The 7,708-nt window shown below is 33.9% G+C and overlaps 1 pseudogene; it reads left to right on the top strand.

Annotated features, from left to right (window-relative positions):
• Positions 1-349: 349 nt before the first annotated feature.
• On the top strand, positions 350-5,948 carry LOC129903346 (uncharacterized; annotated as a pseudogene).
• The last annotated feature ends 1,760 nt before the right edge of the window (positions 5,949-7,708 follow it).

The raw sequence follows: 7,708 nt of genomic DNA, 5'->3' as shown, positions 1-7,708 counted from the left end.
TTGTACTCCGTCTGATCACATTTGCTTTAATACCTTGACTTGGCATCACCACTAACAAAATAATGATTGACGTGACTATTTTATTATATTAATATTTAATATTAGGTTTTGAAAAATAATTTTAAAATAAATAATTAATGATAAGGTAAAATATTTAAGAAAATTGTTTTTTTGTTATATTAAAAGTGAAAATTTATATTTTAGAATAATAGGCAAATAAAAATAATTATACTGATGATTGAAATGGTGTTTTCAATCCCAATCAACGAAAATAAATAAAATATCTTTTTTCAGCAAATAAAAGAAAAAAGAAAAAAACTTTTTTTTATTTCCAAAGCTACCCCTTTACTGAAACACACCCCAACAAACACTCTGAACTCTGAAAATGAGTCCACGTATGAATTCAACCAATTCCCTTTTAAGTCATTCAAAGGGGTTTTCCCAACTGAAGTCAGCATCAATTTGAAGGTCAATGATTTTGATTTTCCTCTTTTTGGGGGTTAAAGAATTAGTCAGAATATGTTAATTAATGCTCCCCTTTTGCTGTTTTTTGTTTTCTTCTGGAGAGAATCTTGATGGGTCTTCTAACTAATCTTTTGAGAAAATCATAAATTTTGTTGTTGCAGGAGCTGAGCTTTTGAGCTACTGTTACAAGAATGACGACTTCTGGGAAAGAATATCAAGATCAGAGGTACTCATCTTCTCTCTCTATACATATGTGTGTGTGAAAGTCTGAATTTCCTATCTTGGGTTTAGCGTTTGATTGCTTACTAGTACAACTATTTTGTAATACAAAAAATCCATTATTAGCTCTGTTTGGCCATAGATTTTGATGTTGAAACTTGAAACTTGAAACTTGAAAACTTGAGTTTAAAGTTGTGATTTTTGGAATTTGAGGTTGTGTCCTGGACATGCATTTTATATGGAAAAATGTTTAAAATTTTAATTCAATTAGGAGTTAAGAAAATGTGAACAGCAGGTGATTTTGAAATTATAGCATCTACTTAGATTTCAATTTTACTTGAGATAGAACAGAGTATTTGATTTGAGATCATTTAACTTTTACACGGTACTTATTATATTGCTACCTTGTTCTTTGATTATAATATTAAAATACATTTGTTTTACGTATATTTCAAGTTTGTATCATAATAAAAATTATATAGAGGTTTCTTATTGATATTTTAGAAATTTGATGGCGACATTAATCTAAATATAGAAAATTTTAATGACATTTTGCCAAGTTTTATACAAATGTCACTAATTTTTACAACATTTGACGTTTTATTTGATGACATTAGCTAAAATGTTGAAAATTTGAGTGAGACATTTTTTAGTAGCCCCAAATAAATGTCGTAATTTTTTTTATCAACAAATTTTAAGTGATATTTTGTAAATGTCGCAAATTTCTTATCCACATTTACTTAAATGCGGAAAATAAATGTCGTAAATTCCTAATTGACATTTGCCTAAATGTCGTTAATTTACTATCAACATTTACCTAAATGTTGCAAAATGAATGTCGTAAAATTATTGTCGACATTGATCAAATTGTCGAAAATAAATGTCGTAAAATAAATGTCATAAAATGCTTACCGATATTTAGGTAAATGTGAAATTTTCCGACAGTGAAATGTACGACATTTGATCTAAATGTAAATTAAATATCAGTAAATTAATTTGTGATATTTAAACAACTTAATACCACATAAGAGAGAGAAGAAATAAGAGACTTGCACTGTAATTTTTTAGCTCTATTAATTACTCCTACTAATTAAAGGGGGAAAATCATTGATTATTAAGTTGTGGAAATATAAAACCTGTAGCATGGAAGAAAGAACTTCATGTGAGTTTTTCTTCATTATATGGTGGGATGGTATCATGCCCTTTTAACCTCCACGGAGTCAGATCTTACTGTCATTAGCTTTTAATATCTTTTCATTCCTTTACCAGCAAAATCAATGGCATTGAAGATTCTAAAACAACAATTGAATTTCTCCGGGGGAGATTATTGGCTGCAAGGTCTGTATCACGAACAGCAAAGCAGCGAGCTGATGAACTGGCACAAAGGGTTAGTCCCTTTGTTTAACACCACAAATTCAGCCATCATTTCCTACTTAGACCGCACATAGCTTAGTCTTATTTTCCATATCTAAGTGTTTCATTTCCAGTTCTGAGATTTTCTGCCCTTCAAAAAAAAAAAAAAAACACTTCCAACGAATTGCTTCCATATGTTACAGGTCTCGGAGCTCGAAGAGAAGTTAAAGGCTGTGTCTCTGCAAAGAAAGAAAGCTGAGAAGGCCACAAAAGTTGTTCTGTCCATATTAGAGAATCATGCAATAGATGACGTTTCGGAGGAATTCAGTTCAGGCTCTGATCAGGAAACAATCTTATCTGGTTCAAAAGATGCTAAAAATAAAACAGAGGGAGGGGAAATTTTCTTAAGTGCGAAAGAGAAAGAAGATGATGCGGACACATTCTCAAGTTCGGAGATTGCATCTTCTTCATCAACTGTCAGAAGTTTGTCGTGGAAAAGTGGCAAAGGTTCTTTGCATTCTTTGGACAGGAGGAAATACACTGATTCTAACAGGAGAAGATGTAGTAACTTTTCATCAACTGGCATTTCTTCTCCAAAACGGGCTGGTAATTCATGCCAACGGATAAGGCGCAGGGATACCAGGTTGCTTCATTTAGAATTACACTTCATATGAGTTTAAACAGTTCTGTTAATACTTTTCATAGATTCTTTTCTACAACAGCCTTAAGTCAACATTTACTTTTACTTTAATTGATGCAAATGCATATACATACGCCTTCAAATGACCAACACATATGCGATAAATATTGCTATTGCTTTTTGGATAAGTTACCTTAACCATTTCTCATTTTGGACCTTATTCCTTTTGTGTGGCCAGATTAGCTAGTGATAAGTTACAAAATAGTTCTGCTGAATGTGCCTCTGAGGCTGTTCCAAGTTCTGCTAACAATGAGCCTCAATCTTTGACGGCTGGTGCTGACAATAGTGATGCGAATGATCAAGTGCACGTTTCTGCATCTGATGTGTCAGGAAATGGAAAGGAAGCAGATAAGAGTGATGAAGACAGACAAAGAGCTTTACATCAGCAAGCGCAACTTATAGGGCAATATGAAGCTGAGGAAAATGCCCAGAGAGAATGGGAAGAGAAGTACAGAGAGATTAATAACTATACACCGGTATATTTATTGATTCATATCTCTTACACAATTTACATAATTCATCTTTTGATTGTTCTAAGTAACTAGGTGAGATATATCTCCTTTCGCTGTTAAGAATGTTGGTATATTAATATAGACAAACACGCTCATACAGCGCGTGCCGGTATATTAATTTATCTTTTGATTGTTCTAAGTAACTAGGTGAGATATTCTCCTTTTGCTGTTAAGAATGTTGGTATATTAATACACAGTATATTAAGAATGTTGGTATATATATGGACATTAAATGAGAGACATTATAATGGAGCTCTCCATTTTCTGAAGATTTCTGTTAGTTATACTCCTTTACCCATTCTGCTAGTGTATGTTATCTAGGACAATAGACAATCTGGATTAGTTCATGTTATGGCTAATTATAGATGTGATTATATTCTAAATCATTAATGTGATATCCAGATGTACTCACCTAATTAAGTTTATTGGACTTTATATTATTGATTTCACCAATTTCTAGGATTATAAATTGCATTGGGCTAGTGATATATTTATTATTATCATCTATCCATGTTGAATGTAATAATGGACAAATACATTTTGTAATTTTAAACATATGACATGATGGTGTGTTTCACTTGAACACATCTAAAGCTGGTTTTCTCATATGTGGATGTCGACTGCTGAATTTGATGAATGTTGACAACTCTATGGAAGAAGTTATAGCCTCCATATCGGACTAGATACAGTAATGCTGGTTATTCTTTTCAGTTAATACATAGTGACTTTCCTTGCTATGGAAAAAACACTGAGTTACAAAGCTATTTACAACTCAACTTCAATTCAAAGCAGATAAAGGAAAATCATTCAGCAATTCCACCTGCTTAATATCTGGGAGGAAGTGTGTAATGAAGAGTCAAAGATCATTCAGAAAGATGAATATGTTGGAAACTAAAGTGCTACTTGTCATTTAAGTATGTAACGGAGATCATTCTGAAAGATGAATATGTTAGAAACTGAGGTGCTACTTGTTATTTAAGTTTGTAACGGAATTCTGAAAGCTGAATATGTTAGAATCTGAAGTTCTAATTTTCATAAAGAAGAATGAAGCCGCCACCTCCATCCTCCTCCACGCCTTTCTTTTTCTGGTGGAAGAGGGCGTATGTTTCAGGCTTTACCTCCCTGGTCAATGTTAGTCAACTTGATTATTGATATGCTCTCAACTCATATTGCTATTTGTGTTCTTGAAATGTTCGTTTCTTCTTTAGTCTAGCATTGACCTTCTGAAATCATTTTCTGGTTAAGAAAATGCATATGTATGTTAAGGTGTGTCACAAATAATCTCATCCTATTTGTCTTTTGTGAAACACTCAGGATTCATGTGACCCTGAAAATTACTCGGACGTGACTGAAGAAAGAGATGACTTGAAGGCATCTCAGGAACCATTCTTAGCTGGAAGAACAAGTATGCAAAATCATGCCAACAAGAGTGGAGCAGCAGATGTTTCCTGTACTGAGAAGAATGGAAATATAAACAATTCTCTATCTACCCCACATGCCAATATGAACTGCTTGGAAGATAAAAAATGCAGCAGGACTGCTGAATCAGATTCCCCAGCATTAGAGGTTGCACGTCCATTAGCTAATGGGAATTATTTAGAAAATCATTGTCATACATCTACTTACAGCCACTCTTTTCCTGTGATTCAGTCCCCCATGCACCCCGGAGTACATACTACGTCGTGTGCTAGAGTTAGCAGTTTGCAAGCAGGACAAGCTCTTCATACAGGTTATGAACTTGCTTTGGTATCTCATAACACTTCAAATGGTGTAGGTTCTGTCCTTGGGGAACTTGAAAAAGTTAAACTTTCACTGAGTAAACAAATCAAAAGCTCAGGGACTCCTGCCAGGTACCCTGCCTTTTTCAAACTGCCAATTGACAATCAACTTGAAGCAACTACAAACGCCAGTTACCCGGTATTGCCCTCGAGATTTAGTTCAGCAGACTATTCTCCTGAACCTTCCACCATGAAATATCTCTAAGTCCTTACGTGGAGTCTCGAGCAAATTATGTTACCCGAAATAATAGGTTTACTTATCCTTCCCCAAGAGCTTTCCCAGAGGTCTCTTCTTCAGCTCCTTCATACAGGCCTATATCTGAAACCAACTTTGATGCAGGCCTACCATCTTCAATGAGGTTTAATTTTAACTCGAGTTCACATCTTCCCTTCTCTAGTAAATTTACATACCCTACCTATCCCATATTCCCAGACATGGTGCCAAAACTACCCTCAGGTGAAGTATTCTCGAGAAATTTTCCTACGAATGAGACAGGTCTACCTCCCTCATTTTCCTTCTCAACCTTGAGCCCCAAGGTGGTGCCAAGACTACCCTCAACTGAAGTATTCTCGAGAAACTTTCCTACGAATGAGGATGGTATACCTCCTTCATTTTCCGTCACAGGTTATGATCCTCATATCAGACCAAATATGTATAGTAGTTGATGTTCACAGTACATTTCTTGGTCAAGAAAATCCTCATATACCTCAAATGTTTTGACAAGGCTTTACATAGGTTATAGTGTTCTATAGTTTATCATTTTCTTCTTACATTATCTTAATCCCAGCCTAGTTAGGGGTTACAGAGAATCCTCAGCAATATACCTTTTGGTTTTTGAAGCTGTTGTATAATAGGTGTGTTGTAAAATGTCAGAAACAAATGAAATTTATTGGCAGGTGCTATAATATATAGTTTTCATTCTTTTGCTTTCCTTATGTTCCCCTTAATGGATTGGCGTGTGATGGGATGCCATGACATTTTGCTACGAGTTTTAACTTCTATACGAGGACAATCACTACGACAAATAAAGAATTTTGCGGCAATAATAAATATGGCTATTTATAATCATATTTAAATGTTTTTGCAGCAATATTCGCTTTAAAGAAAATCTATTGCTATTAAATATTTCTTTTGTTGTTGTGGATGCAAAAAGCATTTTAGTATCTAAAATTTCCACTTAGGGACAGTTTGCTTTAATAGAAGCAAAGATCACCCGACTAATCTGGATTCGTAGCACGTAAAGACTCATTAATGAAAAATTCTCTTTATCATTTACCAAAAATCTCTTACCAAAAATCTCTTATTAATGATGGAGTGATCCTACCTCTCACTACAAACCTTGGGGTTAATAGAATTGATTGTGACAATTCATTGTTGGAGACCAAATATCAAACAAGATTAATCTCATTTTTTCTTTAAAAGAAAATCAATCAAGATATCTTGTTGGAGTCTTTTCTGACTTGGTCAAATTTGAGTAGTCATCTTAGCACATTTGCTTGTCAAGTTCAACAACACGTTTAGGAAGAAGAAATCTTCTTTAATTTCAACCCCCCCCCTCGCGCCCTCCCCCCCAACCAATATATATATGCTTTCATTGTCGGACATATATTAATCTATATTAATTAATGTTTCTTGAAAATCTTCTATTAACTGTGTATTTCTTGTTTTACTATTATTCCTTTTAGGGCATACATTTGCTAAGTGTTTTATACTTCCACAAGTAAAACATTCTAGTTTATTTTTATAGTTTCTATCCGTTCTATATTTTCTGACATGTTTGTTTTTCGAAGAAGGAACTAAAATGTCCCTCAACTATTTGAATTGGTACAAAATTATCCTCCGTCTATCTTTCGGCCCCCAAATACCCCTGATATCAATCCTTTATACCCTTATTTCTAACGGCTCATACTTATAAGGTGGATAGAGGGCAATATTGTACCAAATCTCATAGTTTAAGGGCATTGTGGATCCTTTTCCGTTAAAATAATTTGAAATTACTTAATAGATGGGCTCATATGATTGACCTGATTTTGGATTGCATCATTAATTAAAAATTAAAAAAAGGATTAGTCTTCTACACTTTGCACTCACCCCCCCCCCCCCAACTTCCTCTCTCTTTTCCATCTTTTTACTTCTTGGATCTTGTCCACCATTTTAAGTTTTTTTTTTCAACTAATGACAAAACAAGAGAGAAAAAAGGAGAAAAGTAACGACGACATTCATATAAAAATAGTAAGTTTAACAGAAGATGATTTAATTAAGCAATTGTATACGTATATTGCATTTTTCTTTTGTGTGTATCGAAAATTCAAAATAAAAAATGAAAACAATATTTTCTTCTATTCCCGCTCCAACCCCACCATGATAATAATACAAATTTAAAGAATATGAACATGTAATTAGTTCATTTTAAATTTGAGTCCTTGTGTCACGACCCAAAAGTTGGTGTCATGATGGCACACATCGCAAACCCCATCCCGATGTGTAAGCCGAAAAGTAAAATCATACGAGACTCCCAAAGAGAAGTCAGGACACAATTAAATACAATAAAAGGACAACAACAACAAAATTAATCTCAAAACCTAGTGTCATAAATGTAAAGAGCACCTAATACAATGATCGAGTCTGATATACATCATAAGTCTTAGAATAATAGTAAAGACTGGAAATAAAAGCTGCA

This window comes from Solanum dulcamara, chromosome 1 (genome assembly GCF_947179165.1).
Source record: "Solanum dulcamara chromosome 1, daSolDulc1.2, whole genome shotgun sequence".
Taxonomy (NCBI): domain Eukaryota; kingdom Viridiplantae; phylum Streptophyta; class Magnoliopsida; order Solanales; family Solanaceae; genus Solanum; species Solanum dulcamara.
This window is presented reverse-complemented; position numbering and strand designations above follow the sequence as displayed.